At 37.5% G+C, this 16577-nt stretch overlaps 1 non-coding gene across 1 annotated transcript; it reads left to right on the forward strand.

Annotated features, from left to right (window-relative positions):
- The first annotated feature begins 12670 nt into the window (after positions 1-12670).
- LOC112614894 lies at positions 12671-12774 on the forward strand. Its single transcript, XR_003117195.1, has one exon. It is a non-coding gene; the product is annotated as a small nucleolar RNA U13 (small nucleolar RNA).
- The last annotated feature ends 3803 nt before the right edge of the window (positions 12775-16577 follow it).

Raw genomic sequence — 16577 nt, forward strand, 5'->3', positions numbered from 1 at the left:
AACGAGAATTGCTAATGAAGGTCCATGTCCCGCTGGGTACACATTGTCATTGATAAACATCTTAACAGGGTTCAAAAGCAGAGAACCAGTCTGACTAGAATTCACCAGGTTGGAATTTCCTAATTCTAGCAAGCCTAGGGGCACTGCAGGAGGCCAGGGAATGCATGCTTCATCTCTTATCTGCATCTGCATAAGACAGGCATCCCCAGAGCAGCCATTTTGGAGGCCCCCCCCCCCAAGTAATGCATTCTTTTCCCAGGGCTGTTAATTATTAATATTCCTTACTGGGGAAAGAATTCAGCAACATTTCTCTTACCTGTTTTCGGTAATAAGAGAAATATGGCTCTGTCCTGCCTGGTTCCCAGGCAGTCAGACATAATGGTTATCTCCCTTGTTCCTTCAACATTGCTGTTATCCTGTTCTTTTTTCAAGGTGTCCAAATTTCATATTGTTCAAACACACATGGTTTACAAATAATTTGTGCAGTTAACGCAATCATCAGAGGGTCCTGAGGTGATATATATCCTCAGTTTACAAAGATGACGGGATTAAGAGATTAAAGTAAAGACAGGCATAGGAAATTATAAGAGTATTGATTGGGTCAGTGATAAGTGTCCATGAAATCTTCACAATTTATGTTCTTCTGTCAGGGCTTCAGCAGGTCTCTCCATTCGGGGTCCATGACTTCCTGCAACAACAGTGTGCTTGTTTTGACACAAACTTTTACCTTCAACTGTCCTATGTAGATTCTTACTGTACTACACACCAATGCAATGTCCATGTGATATAACCCACCACCGCCACAAGAAGTAGAATAGAAAATGCGTTACTGAGCTGACATTGTCACAGACTCTCTTTGAAGAATTGTGCAGAGTGCATCGATAAGTAGGAGAGAAAGGCACTCCTATTACTTCTGGCCATTTAGGGCAGAGTCAACCTTTAACCAGTCTAACAAGCTTTTAGTTTGATTAATACTTTAATTTTGCAGCAAAGAAGTTACAAATTGAAAATCTCTATTAGGTCATCTGGCTTGGCACTTCCACGTTACAATATTTATTATGACATATAATTATCATCTGTAAGAGGAAAGGTAGAAAATTTGACCTCTGCCATCCACCATGACATGTCCCAATTTTCCCGGGTTGGTAAAGCCATCACTAACAGTTCTTTTAGATTTCCTCCTCCTCTTTTCCCCATGTCCTATGTTAATTTCTCACAATTTTTGATTCAGAAACTTAAAAATAATGAGTCTTAAATGAAAGCAACATTAGTCTAATTGGCAGCTTTCTATAACTCACCCACATATTAGCCATAATAATGATGATTCTGCTTCAGATTCTGCATTCTGCTGGTCTAGTTTTCTTATTATGACAATTTACTTCTCTCAACCCAAACATGTAGTCCTAGTCTGGTCCTTTCTATCTTGCAGCAGCACATCTGCAACAACACCTAAACAGTCTCCCTTTTTATTAATCTTTGTCTCCTTGAGTCTGTTCTTTACACTGACTCAAGGGTCAGGTGTATAAAATAAAAACAGAGCACAATCTGAAGAAATATGAGGAGGGTCATCTTTGATTCATCTTCCATCTCTTTTTGTACATATGCAGCTCTTAACTTTTGCGTGTGGTTTTCATTTTTCTGAAAAGCATTTCTCCTTCATGGCCGACTCCTTGTCATCATCCTGATATGAGTTGAAATGTGATTTCCTTAGAGTCAGTCTGTCTACAGTAGTGGTCGCATTCTTAAAACATCACCTTGATTTAGTTTACATAATATCATGAGGTCAATGAGTCATTATGTGTATTTGTTTAACTATTATTTATTGTTTCAACCTTCAATTAGAATGTGTGCTCTAAAGTGACGATATATTTATCTTTTTTTTTCTTTTTTTCTTTTTTAATACCAGTGCCTAGGACTGTACTAGATACAACTCAAGTGTATGTAATGAATTTGTGAATGAATAGATGAAACAATGTAGTTTGAGATAGCAACACCTGAAATAGACTCACCTTTCACCCATTTGGAGCATCTTGGAAATAAATACTGTGATTCTCACCTTGGCTATGGGCTGAGAGGATATGATGACCACCTACTGGCTGTGGACCTCAGCCTCTTAAGCCTCACCAAATTTTTCAATAAGATCTGTAAACTGTTCCCAAATAAAATAGTAAGAACAAAACAAAAACCAACCACGTTTCTGTATTACTACTTTTCAGGCATGGTTTTTGTGTTATTTTTTGAGAAGGAATCTCGCTGTGTCGCCTAGGCTGGAGTGCAATGGCGTGATCTCGGCTCACTGCAACCTCTGTCTCCAGGGTTCAAGTGATTCTCCTGTCTTAGCCTCCCGACTTGCTGGGACTACAGGCCACTGCGCCCGGCCCCATAAACCAATTTCTAAAATCCTTAAAACATTTCTAGGCTGGGCGCGGTGGCTCAAGCCTGTAATCCCAGCACTTTGGGAGGCCGAAATGGGTAGATCACGAGGTCAGGAAATTGAGACCATCCTGGCTAACCCGGTGAAACCCCATCTCTACTAAAAATATAAAAAACTAGCCTGGCGAGGTGGTGGGCACCTGTAGTCCCAGCTACTCGGGAGGCTGAGGCAGGAGAATGGCATAAACCCGGGAGGAGGAGCTTGCAGTGAGCTGAGATCCAGCCACTGCACTCCAGCCTGGGCGACAAATGAGACTCCGTCTCAAAAAAAAAAAAAATTTCTAAAACTAATCTTGCCATGATTTTCTATTGCAAGGAAGTAGTAATTAACTGCGTTCGACAGAAAAATGTCAGCAAGCTTCAGTATCTGATATATTTACACAGATATGACTGTCTCCCTGCTATACATCTGAGGGTATATCTGAAAAAGAAGCATATTACATTTTCTTTTTTTGTTATTACTAGTTGAGGTATGTTTGATATGTTCTTCGTGGGCTATAATCCATTGCATAGTCAGTGTTATTTGCAATGTACTTATTTTTACAGGGACACAAGTTTTTCTTCCAGTAGTGCTACTCTTTGATTTGTTACTTTTAACTCTCAAAGCTGTCGAAGAAGGTAGTTGAGGACCTTTCTTCACAGCTCCTGCACAATCCCTTCCTTGACTTTCTTTTTTTTTTTTTTTTTTTTTTGAGACAGAGTCTCGCTTAGTCGCCCAGGCTGGAGTGCAGTGGCGCGATCTCGGCTCACTGCAAGCTCCGCCTCCCGGGTTCACGCCATTCTCCTGCCTCAGCCTCCCGAGTAGCTGGGACTACAGGCGCCCGCCGCTTCGCCCGGCTAATTTTTTGCATTTTTAGTAGAGACAGGGTTTCACCATGTTAGCCAGGATGGTCTCGATCTCCTGACCTCGTGATCCGCCCGCCTCGGCCTCCCAAAGTGCTGGGATTACAGGCGTGAGCCACCGCGCCCGGCCCCCTTCCTTGACTTTCTTTTGCAACCATTTGGTGTCACTTAGAAATTTCCGTAAGATGATGATTTATTGCTCTTCCACTGAAAAAGTCGTATTCATGTTTTGGACTGATTTATCCCAGACTTCAGGCCAGCATTCCCTGAAAGGGAGTTATCGTCCTCTTCTGACAATGTGGCATGCCTACCAAATGGTCTCTGAAAATAGCCAGTCTGCAACAAATGATTCAAGTGCCAGGCACTATGCTAGGGCCCAGCATCCTATGTGAAGACAGGTATGGACCTTCCTTGATAGTGCTTCACTGTTTCATTAGGAAAGAGAACAATGAATGCATAATTGATAGCATGCAAAATTTTATGACAAAAAAGTTTATAGATAACATAAAACAGAGCACTGTAACCTAGATTTGCTTGGTCAAAGAAGACTTATTTGAATAAATGATGTTTATGCTGAGTGCTCAGGATAAATAGGTGTTAATCAGGTAATAGAAAGCTCATAACTTTGCAATATATATTTGTATCTATCTTTTATTTTTATTTTCAGATGAGAAAACATAGAGAAATGATATACGTTTTGTCATATAATGGCAGAACTGGGACTTGTAAGAGTCCTGTCTCTTCAAAGCCTTTGAACTTGACCACCACACCATACCCTTATGCTTCCTGCTACCTGGAGTGCCTTGTCTTCAGTTTTACTAAAAGATCATCTAGAGATCGGGCGCGGTGGCTCACGCCTGTTATCCCAGCACTTTGGGAGGCCGAGGCGGGCGGATGGTGAGGTCAGAAGATCGAGACCATCCTGGCTAACACAGTGAAACTCCATCTCTACTAAAAATACAAAAAATATGCTGGGTGTGGTGGGCGCCTGTAACTCCAGCTATTGGAGAGGCTGAGGCAGGAGAATGGCGTGAATCCGGGAGGCGGAGCTTGCAGTGAGCCAAGATCGTGCCACTGCACTCCAGCCCGGGTGACAAAGCCAGACTCTCTCTCAAAAAAACAAAACAAGGTCATCTAGAATGGCATAATTAGTAAAACCTTCTCTGATACGAAGTTGCTCAACCTGATCCTCCTCCTACAAAACTCACAGCTTTAAAAAATATTAATATTATTTTTAATTGACAAAACATAATTGTGTACAGTTATGGGTTACACTGTGATGTTTTGATATGCATATATAATGTAGGATGATTAAGGCATTAATTAACATAATTAACATAACCATCACCTCACTCACCTATGATATTTTTATGGTGAGACGTTTGAAATTTACTCAGTCATTTTGAAATGTAGCATACATTATTATTGAGTACAGGCATGCAGCTGTGCGATAGATCTCAAAATTGATTACTCCCATCTCTCTGAAACTTTCAACCACTCCCCATTCCCTCTCTCTTTATATTTCCACTCTAGCCTCTGGTAACGCTTATTCTACTACTGTCCACTTCTATGAGTTCAACTTTTTTAGATTCCACATATAAGTGAGATCAAGTGGTATTTGTCTTTCTTCTTGTCGCTTATTTCACATAGCATAATGTCTTCCAAGTCCATCCATTTGTACATGTGTCTATGTGTGCCTGTGTGTGTATTATAAAAGAGATACGATTTATGAACACACACATAGGTAGAAGCAACTTTATTCTGTGTTCCTTTTTCTTCTTCTAACTAAATCTACATGTTTCTTCTACTATTACAGAGAAACAGAGAGGGGGCACTCAGAAATTGGCAAAGAGGGAGAGAAGAAGGAAGAAAAGGAAGGAAAGAAGGAAGGAAGGAAAGAAAGAAAAGAAGGAAAGAAGGAAGGAAGGAAGGAAGAATGGAGGAAGGGAGGGAGGGAAGGAAGGAAGGAACAAAGGAAGAATGGAGGAAGGGAAGGAGGGAAGGAAGGAAGAAAGGAGGGAGGGAAGGAAGGAAGGAAGGAGGGAAGGAAGGAAGGAAGGAAGGAAGGGAGGAAAGAAGGAAAGGAGGAAAGGAGGAAAGAAGGAAGGGAGACAGGGAGGGAGGGGGGTCAATTTCAAATAAGATTGAAACCAACAGATGCTTGTATCACCCAGAGTGCCTAACAGCCATGTGAATATAGACTCTTTTCTGTATATAACAGCTGACTTGAAAGTCACTTACAGATTATTAAGTATAAAACTGTGTAGCTAAACATTGGTATAACTCAACCAGGTGGGGAATAGCTGACCGTAAAATTTTCGTGGGTATTTTTCACAGACTTTCTTTCCAAAATATGAACAATGAGACAGTAGTAAAAATTTTAACTGTATTTTATGGTTGGAAGGTGCTTATTACTGAGAACAAAACAAAACAAAAATTTTCTCTCTAGATTTAGTAAATTTTTTTCCAATGAAATTTCATCTAACCATCAAACCCCAATTATTCTCAGAATTATTAATTTGAGTTACAAAGATCTCACTTTAAGAACTTTCCATGTCAAATACAGAGAGAAAGGAGCCCACTTGAAAAAATAATACATACAATTGAAAAGATTAAAACAATCAGAAGTCTGGGGCAGCAATATCCGACTCTATAAGAACCAAGTTAATAATTTAAAAAGCACCAACACTCCCTTACCCCAGTAACATAACACTTGCTGATAATAGAAGCATCAATTTACTCTTGTATTCAGTAAAAAATGTGTATTTACCATAGCAATGCCTGCAAGACATATTACAAATTGCCCTTCAGAGATATGGAGAGAAATATGGGGATGAGGTCTCTTAAAACAAACAACAATTTATTTTTATGAAGTTTTTCCCATATGGTAGACTAGATTTGAATCTCTCAAGAGTATTTTCCCCAACATTTCTGACACCATGGAGAAAGGGAACAAATGTTTCCCTAGGGTGTCTTTGCTAAGGCAAATGTTTTTCTGATTTTATGAAGTACTTTTTTTCTATTCTCTTCTTCATGAGTTGCATGAAGAGATTTAGCCAGAATATATTCCAGAACAACAAGGACCTGCGTTGTCTATTTTCACCCAATCTTGGACATTGTTACTTGCTTCTCCTCCACTTTCTTATTTGATTCCTGCTTGATATTCTCCTTTCACAGCCTAGAACATATCAAACCTTGTCAGTTCATAGACCTTTGGGCTAGTGTCTTACTCCATTTACGTGGCTATAAAGGAGAACCCGAGACTGGGCAATTCATAAAGAAAAGAGTTTTATTTGGCTCCAGGTTTTGTAGACTTTAAAAGAAGAATGGCATCAGCATCTGCTTCTGCTGAGGGCCTCAGAAAGCTTCCACTTATGGTAGAAGGAGAAAGGCATCACATGGCGAGAGGAAGGAAGAATGAGACAGAAGAAGGAGGTGCTAGGCTCTTTTAAACAATCAGCCCACAGGAGAACCAGTAAGTGAGAACTCACTCATTACTGGAAGCATGGTGTCAAACCATTCATGACCCAAACATCTCCCACAAGCTCCCACGTCCAACACTGTGGATCAAATTTCAATAAAGTATAGAATCTATCACAGATCTTGAGAATGATAGATCCTTAAAATTGGCTGGTTCTGTCTATGCTGGATATTTATGACGTCCCCTTTGTATTATTGTATTATTATTCATGTGGCTTTCTCTCTCTCTCTCTCTCTCTCCATATATATATATATATATATTTTTGGAGTGGGGACAGTGTGTTCCCCTATTACCTAGGCTGGAGTGCAGTGGCACAATTGTAACTCACCGCAGCCTCTAACTCCTGGGCTCAAGTGAGTCTCCCACCTCAGCCTCCTGAGTAGCTGGAGCTACAAACATGTGCCACTGCGTCTGACTAATTGTTTTTTTTTTTTTTTTTTTTGGTAAAGATAAAGTCTTGCTATATTGCCCAGGCTCATCTTGAACTCCTGGTCTCAAGTAGTCCTCCTTCCTTAGCCTCCCAAAGTGCTGGGATTACGGGCATGGGCCACCATGCCTGGCTACTCTTTATATATATATTTTTATCACTAGCACTGTTTGTTTCATTCATACCACTATAATTATCTGTCTTATTTGTTTTGTTTTGTTTCCTTTAATAATAATGTCAAAGACAGCGGTGACACCTTGCCCTTGTGTCATGATCTATTAACAGAACGGTATCGAACACTTAATACCTATGAGTTGAGTAAATAAAACAATTCCTGTCTAGGCCTGGTGGCTCACGTCTGTAATCCCAGCACTTTTGGAGGCTTAGGCGGGTGGATCACTTGAGATCAGGAGTTCAAGACCAGCCTGGCCAACATGGTGAAACCCTGTCTCTACTAAAAATACAAAAAATTAGCGAGGCATTGTGGTGCGTACCTGTAATCCCAGCTACTCGAGAGGTTGAAGCATGAGAATCGTTTGAACCAGGGAGGCAGAGGTTGCAGTAAGCCGAGCTCACACCCACAGCACTCCAGCCTGGGTAACAGAGTGAGACTCTGTCTCAGGAAAAAAAAAAAAAAAAATTAACACATGTATTTTCTCTGTAAGACCCATCTTAGCTTGCATGCATGGATACTAGACAGTGCTTTGGCACTATTCTTGGGGGACATTTTAAACAGGTAAATTACAAAAAAAAAAAAGGCACAAAATTTGAAAACTATGGCACTAACTGGACTATGAAAAAAACACTTATTTACACTCTGATAGTGGAAACAATAAGGCAGAGCATCTCCTTGTTCAATCTCAGCTGCGAATATGTGCATCAGGCAACACAATATTTTTTTTACCACTCTATGCACGTCTATGAGTGACCACAAAAATGTCAGTAATGAGTAGTGAGTAGACAAATAGAATTTATAAATAATAAGCATGATCTATAACTTGTCTGAGGTCACAGGGTATTAAATCATGCTATTTAGGATTTGATTCCGAAATTCAGTGACCTGCATTAAACATCCACAATGTATAATAAAATAAAACTCTAGCAAAGATATACTCACCATATTGTTTTTATTTCCCTAAAGATCATGCTGGGGTGTGTGTGTGTGTGTGTGTGTGTGTGTGTGTGTATTGACATATTACATTTCAACAATGAGATATATGACCAATTTTTTTATTCTGTAAATTAGAAAAAAATAATTGGAGAATTTTATTCTGGTCTCCTTTAGATATATTTTGTTTACTTTATTTATATAGTTACGATTCTATATTAGTGTACGAGCAAGTGCTAAGTCTCACTTCTGCCCTCTGAATGTCTGCTGAAGTCAACTAACAATAGACAAATTAGCAGAAAAGCCGTATACACTTATTAACATGCACATAGACACAGGAGTCCTAATGATACTAAAAACAAAACAAAACAAAACCCACTCAAGATAGTTTAGGCTTAAATGCACTATTTATGAGGGAAAGAAAAAATGAGGGATATAGGCAATTTTGAGGAATAGTGTATTATTTTCAGAGAAATTGAATGAGCTCAAAGATCAGACAATAGTTTTTAAACGATTCTCTGTCGAAGCTGAATGGAACAAGTAGTAGGATGGTGAGGGGCAGAACTGTACTGCAAACAGAGGCTGTCTTATTATGCAGATAAAGTTTCTTAAGATAATCTCTCATAGCTGCACTCAAGAGAATAAATCAAAAGTCTGTCTGGGCATGGTCACAACTTTTCATCTTTTCTCAGGTGCTAAATCTTTCCTGTTTATTTGATGAGATTCCTAGGGAGGAGGTCTTGAGACAATTGTATTTCTTTTGGAAAGAAGTTCCCTCAATCAGTTAAGGAAATTCCAAAGAGAACTGGGGGTAGTGAGACAAGAGAAAATTGGAGAGTATTTGGTTTCGAGGCAGCTTCTAAAGTCTTTCCATTTTTTTTAAATTCAAAGTGTTCAGCATGCCAACAAACCATACTCTGGGGTATTATTTACTGAGCCTCAACATCATGATCTAATTTTATACCCTACATACAGAATAAAATTATAAGAAATTACTCAGAAATTCATTGCAAGTCAAATTAAGAAAATAACACGATATGTACTATTTCAACTGTTTTGAGGATACATATATAGGAAGTATCTAGGAAGATATAGATGGTGGTATAAATAAGGACAAATCATTGTTATGTATCTATATTTATATCAAGATAGATAGATAGATAGATAGATAGATAGATAGATAGATAGATCTTTACATACACTTAAAATATATGCCTGAAAAATGATTGTAAGCTACTGATATGGTTTGGATATTTTTCTCCTCCAAATCTTATGTTGAAATATGATTTCCAATGTTGAAGGTGGAGCCTGATGGGAGGTGATTGGATCATGGAGCAAATCCCTTATGGATGGTTTGGTATCATCCCCTTGGTAATAAATGAGTTCTTGCCCACTTAGTTCACATGAGGTCCGGTTGTTTAAAAGTCTGGGACATCCCCCTACTCTTTCTCTCTGTCTCTCTCTCTGACCGTGTGATGTGCTGGCTCCCTGTCACCTTCTTCTATGAATAAGAGCTCCCTGAAACCCTCACCATAAAAGCTAATCAGATACTAGCATCATGCTTCCTGTACAGCCTGAATAACTGTGAATGAATTAAATCTCTTTTCTTTATTAATTCCCCAGTCTCAGGTATTGCTTTATAGCATTGTAAGATTAGCCTAAGACAGGTACAAATTATATATTTTGTTTATTGAAATGTTACCGATAATGTATCCTGAAAAATCTCTCTGTGTCAATAAAAAATCTATATCTACACTCTAATTTTGATGTCCATATTCTCTTCTACTTTATAAAGTCCATTTCCCTTTTTTTGACTTTCAATGTGTTCCCTATTTCTTCTGTTAGAATTGATATCTTTATTAATACATGTTGGAACATTTAAAGCTTCTTTTTCCCTAGTGGATATGCTGGATCTAAACACATATATAATTTAGGACTTCGATGCATATTGCTGTATTGCTTTATTTAAACATTTTAACAAATTGCATGCTTATTATAAATGTATAAAAATATATTCTCCAGGGCATAAACCAGATTTTATGGTAAACTAAATTAAACTATCATTTAAAATTTTAAGTTTATTTGATTACTAATGAGGTTGAATAACTTTTATTTCTTATTTTAATTTTTTTCAGTGAAATGCCCATTTATGTCTTTTGACATATGGAATGCTTGTTTTTATCCCTAATTTGCCAGCCTTTTTTTGTTCTTAAATTTTATTGTCAGGTTAGTCGAGGTATAATAACCACAGTAAAATTCACTGTCTTTGGCTTACTGTTCTGTGAGTTTTGACAAACTTTTGGTGGTGTAAAAATCACCACAATAAAAATAGAGAATACTTCCATCATTTCAAATAATCCCCCACCATGGTCCTTTTTAAATCAACCCCTCCTTCCATGTTTAGCCCATGCAAACATAAAAGTTTTTTTTGTCCATACAGATTAGTCCTTACAAGAAAGTCATATAAATGAAATCACACAGTAAAGTTTGTCTTTTAGTCTGCCTTCTTTCACTTAGCATAATACACTTGAAAATCATCAATGTTATTGTGTGCATCAATAATTTTTTTCTTACTGACTGCCAGATTGAGTAGATTTCATTGCAATATGAATTTTAATATATATTACATAGATGTAATATACATAATGTATGTACTATTTAATATAATTACATAGATGCTATTCAAAAGATTGATTGTACTTTAGGCTTGTACTAGCAAAATATAAGAATTCCTGTTTAACATCACAGAAAATATGAATAGTTGAATGGGATGCTGTATAATTTGGGTCATAAAATACTAAAAATGTGACATACCTAGTTTGTGTCACCACTTTTCCTGTTGTAATTGTACATTTTTCTTTATTTTATGCTGGAAATCCAATTCATTTGTCTTGTTAGCTATTAAATTCCATTGTTTCCACATGAATAGCTAGAATATTGAGGTCCATGAGCTGTTGCTCTTATTTTCTTTAATATATTTATTTATTTATATACTGCATTATTAAACTCTCTCCACTGAATTGCTGATTATTTAGATTATTTGGAAATAGAAAGTGAGAGATTCCAGATTTGTCTAAACTTATAGATACTAATAAAATTTGAGAAACAGTTAAACTGAGAAGTGAATCATATATATGATATATCCTATCATATATATTACATATATGAGAGAGAATGTTAATTGAGCATAAATTACAAAGAAGCAATAAGAGATATGTTTTTATGGAGCCCAAGCTTAGTGGCAGGGGGTGGGTGGCGGTGGACAGATAAGAATGCAGACGTGAGGTGGAATCTCTAGTTACATGAGGAAGAAGCATAAGAGACAAAGGGAAGTAAGAGGCAGTTCACCAAGGCAGGGAAATCTTTGACCATATGTTTGTTTGTTTGTTTGTTTGCTTGCTTTGAGACGGAGTCTCACTCTGTCACCCAGGCTGGAGTGCAGTGGCACAATTTCGGCTCAGTGCAACCTCCGCCTCCCAGGTTCACATGATTGTCTTGCCTCAGCCTCCTGAGTAGCTGGGATCATAGGCAGGTACCACCACGCCCGGCTAATTTTTGTATTTTTAGTAGAGACGGGCTTTCACCATGTTGGTCAGGCTGGTCTCAGACTCCTGACCTCGTGATCCACCTGCCTCGGCCTCCCAAAGTGCTGAGATTACAGGCGTGAGCCAGTGTGCCTAGACAAATCATCTGTTTAAAATAGACAATAATCACATGAAATGGCTCTGTCTCTGGGAGGAAAAGATCTTACATTTTAATGAGATAAATATATAAAAGTAGCCCTGTATAGACCTTTACTTGAGCCTATTTCTCTTCTACTAGATTGGAAAGCTTTCAGACAAGAAACACATCTTTTTAAAATATCTTTTTTGCTAACATCTATCTTGGTAAAGGGGATTTACAGCAAATGAGCACCTGGTATATTTCCTCCACAATGTGAGTTGGGGGATGTTGGCTGAAGTTGACTTTTTCTCTCTGGTTGCTTAGGAACACTTCTTTCTAACTTCACCATTCTTCTCGCTATTTTCTTCTCACCCCACCCTAAGAGATTTGTTTATTTAACAACTATTTATTGAGTGTCACATATTATTTTAGGCACTAAAATGACTTTAAAAGTGAAATTTCACTGGATCTGCATGTTCCAGACTTTCATTAGTTATTTTCTACTGCATTCCTGACATAATTCTTGAAATATTAGAGGAGAGTTCATCCTTATTTAGTGTTTTATAAATACTAATTATTTACTTAATAATTTTTAGTTAAAATGTTTATTTAATAATTTTTAGCTAAAATGTTTATTTAAGTGTTTTCAAAATAAAATTTTATATTACTACCTGTTATGGAATGAATCGTGTCCCCCTCAAAAAATTAATATGTAATCCTTCTGTTGTACATAAACATAATGATTGTATTTCAATGCTCATGTGTGAGACATGCCTCTCACTAACGTTATTACAATGTTGGCACATTACCTGTCTGACATTTTCTATATACATATCAGATGCTGAAATCCTAACACCCATTTCCTCAGAATATGACTGTCTGGACATGGGGTCTTTATTGAAATAATCAAATTAAAACGAAGACATTAAGGTGGCCCCTAATCCAATATGACTGGTATACTTATAAGAGAAAACTTAGGTGCAGGCACATACAGAGAGTGCCTCTAAATGCATTTAAAGAAAATACATTTCTCTTGTTTAAACCATCCAGTCTGTGATATTTTGTTCTGACAGCACTAGACACTGATACTTTACCATAACTGCAAAATCGTTTCTACTTGCAATATAAAAATAATTATTAAAAATAAATGAAACTCTACTAAAAATGTACATAGTACCTTAAAGGACCTTAAAAATACATATTCTTGTATCTCAGACTTTTACAATACGGACTGAGCTTTGGAATATCACCTAGGGAGGTAAGTGTTTATACATAGTTGGAGACAGGCATCAAGGCCACGATGCCTTTTCCAAAGCAGCTGCTTCTTCCTTTGACATTGTATTCATTCAACTCCGTATATTTGGAACTGTGTCAGGGTCTGCAGTCATTGTATGAGGGACCGAAACACTAGGGCCTAGGCAGCATTTAAAACTGGCACAGTGAAACTCTCTCCAGGGACCCTCTCTGCAGCCCCTGGGGCTACTTGCATCCAAGAATCACTGAACTGAAGCAGGTATACAGTTCCTGCCCATGCCCCTCACTCCAGGCTGCCTCCAGCTTGGGCCCCTGCCTGGACACTCCCAAGTGAGATGTTGAGAAACTAGGCCCCTAGATCCAATTTGGGAAATTGGCTTGAGGCAATAACTGAAAAAGAGATAAAAGACTGGATGGTGAAAAGTGATATGTAGAGAAACAAGGACAGCAGGTGGTAGCCCGGGAGGCATTAAGAGGGAAAAACACTGAATAAAGGACAGAAGATGAATAGAAAGGAAGATCTTGAAAAATGAGATTTGAATGAGAAAAGCTAGGGGAAAATAGAAACACATTCTCTATCCTTTAAAATGTTGATTCTTTTCCTACCACCTCCTTTTCTCATGCTGATCTCTCTTGGCCTCTGTGTCATTTAAAGTCCATTGATGCCCTTTATCTTACCCTTTGCTAACCAGACTTGCCAGGTCCTTATTTCTTTGTCTCGGTCACCCTGCCTCACTCTTCTCCCTATTGTTATCTAGTAGATGAGGAGTGCGCTCTGATGGCTCTATTTCAAATGCCATGAGGAATAACTATTATTTCTGATACTCTCAAATTATTTCTAAATATTTTTAAAGCACTGATTGACTGAAGTTGATGTGGGATTTTCACAACTATGTAAAAATGTGCATCATTTAGAATGAATATGGTAAAGTCGGCTTCATTTATTAAAATGCACCACATTAGTCTAATATCCAACTACTCTATGGATGGCTATTTTTTCCATCCAATTATATTTCACCATCATGAAATACATTTCATCAGCCTATCTCAGTCTTATCAATGAAAGAATTTCACCATTTTAAGAAAATACAATGATTTTTAAAAAATAAAACAAGGCTTTCTGACATTGCCACCATGATTACAAAATGATATACCACTTCTTAAAATGAGCAAGGTCCAGAAACAGAGAAGCTATTAGAAATGTATTCTCAGGATGACTTAATTATCGAACATCTCCCAACTAAAGCACACTAAGGAGTTATTTGCATGTAAATTCTGTTGACAGTGTATTATCTTTACTATAGAACTGTGCATGAGAAAGCATACTTCCAATTACTCGTAGAAACATAAATAACACTATTTTTTTAAATGTATTTATTTAAATGTTGGTAAGAGAAATATTTCTACAAATCCACAGTAGACTCACTGTAACTCTGGACATGCATTTGTAAGCATATGGTGGCATGTATGAGAAGTGTAGCCACTTCTTTTTCTTTTAGTTAATTTATTTTCTGAAGAAATTGTTGCCATTTTCACCTTTATAGTCACCAGTTAACAGTCATCAACTCTGAATCAACTTCTAAGGCATTCTCAGGTTTCATATACACAATGAACCCGAGAGTGGGTATTAGTTGATCACTTGTGAACATGAAGAATGAGGCATAGAGAAGTTATGGAGTTGGCACTAATGGTAAAAGAAATAACCAAGATTCAAAACCTTGTCTACTGGCCCCTAATCCATGCTTTTTCAGGAACACAAAAGATTCTCTTTCCCTGTCTCTCTGTTCCTCTCTCTCTTTCTCTTTTACATATTCACAATGTTGTGCAATCATCACCACTAATTCCAGAATATTTCCATCAGCCCAAAAAGGAGCCACAGTACCTATTAGCAGTCAGTCTCAATTCCTCCCTCTTCCCATATACTGACCACCACTCACCTACTTTCAGTCTCTATGGATTTGCTTATTTAGGATATTTAATATAAATGGAATCTTACAATATATTTCTGGATTCTTTCATTTAGCTTAAGGTTTTCAAGGTTTACCCATCTTATAGCATACAACAGTGTTTCATTTCTTTTTATGGCTGTATAATACCCCACTGTGTGGATGTACCACATTTTGCTGATGGACATTTAGGTTATTTTCTTTAAATCACTTTTAATAACATAATCAGATCAAGCTGTCCCAACAACAGCGAAGGTTCTGAGATTTTTACCTTACTAACCAACTAACAATTTAACATACCACAGTTTAATGGATGCCGGCAGAAGACATGAGACTCCTGGATCAGAGACACAGGACTTTATTACTAATGGCACAGTAATGAGCATGAGTATCATTTTTGCTCTGTTGTGTATCACTAAGAACACAGAAACTGATCAAAGAAGGGTGTCTCTAGTTTAAGTATTACAAGTATTTGGTGTGGCAGATATGTAGTATGGCTTAAATAATGACACAGAAAATTCACATATGACCAACCTTTCTGTTGCTTCTCCTACAAGTTTCATGGAGGCAACCCTGAGAGGTCCAGTTGAAGCTGTGCATACAGCGGATTTTCATCACAGCAAAAGAGCCTCAAGATTGGTGAATACAATTTTTTAAATATATAATAAACTGAAAGGAAGCCTTCCCAAACATTGGTCTGGAAAAAGACATTATCTGTTGCACTAGATAGTAAACAAACCTGCCCTGGTGACACGATGGGTATTTTCCAAGGTTTTCCTATATAGAATCCTTGAAAAGATACTCTGAAACCAAAGGTCATTCACTGACTGTACTCACAAGATACTGAGAAACACAAGAGACCTATGGAAAATTGTCTCCCAGTAGAGAGTGCTCTCTTGCTTTTCTCATTTAATGAATGAAGTACCTACCAACGAATAGTCTTTGATATTTTATTAGCTATAATTTGCTTTTACTATCAATACTATATATTTTTTTATTAGAGTATGATTTGTTCTTGAGGAAACCAGCTAGCATTACAAGAGTCTATTGGTACACTATGAGTCAGGCATTGTACAGTTTGTTATATGCATTATTTTATTTAATTTCTATGATGACACATGCATAAATTTATACTTTTCTCATCTTACAAATGAGGAAACTTCAGCTCTGAGAGATTAAGTGACTTGCATAGATGTTCACAGCTAGTAAAGGATGGAAGCATGATTTAACACCACGACTAAGCTGATTCCAAAGAATTTTTTATACTAATATTTTATAATCCAAGGCAGATTGTGAATGTGCTGAAACAGATATATGAAAGCTAATGTCATAACAAAAGAGGTTGTTTCCTGTAGAGAAATAAAAAATTGTGTATCACTAAGAACACAGAAACTGATCAAAGAAGGGTGTCTCTAGTTATAA

The sequence above is a fragment of the Theropithecus gelada genome, chromosome 20, assembly GCF_003255815.1.
Source record: "Theropithecus gelada isolate Dixy chromosome 20, Tgel_1.0, whole genome shotgun sequence".
Taxonomy (NCBI): domain Eukaryota; kingdom Metazoa; phylum Chordata; class Mammalia; order Primates; family Cercopithecidae; genus Theropithecus; species Theropithecus gelada.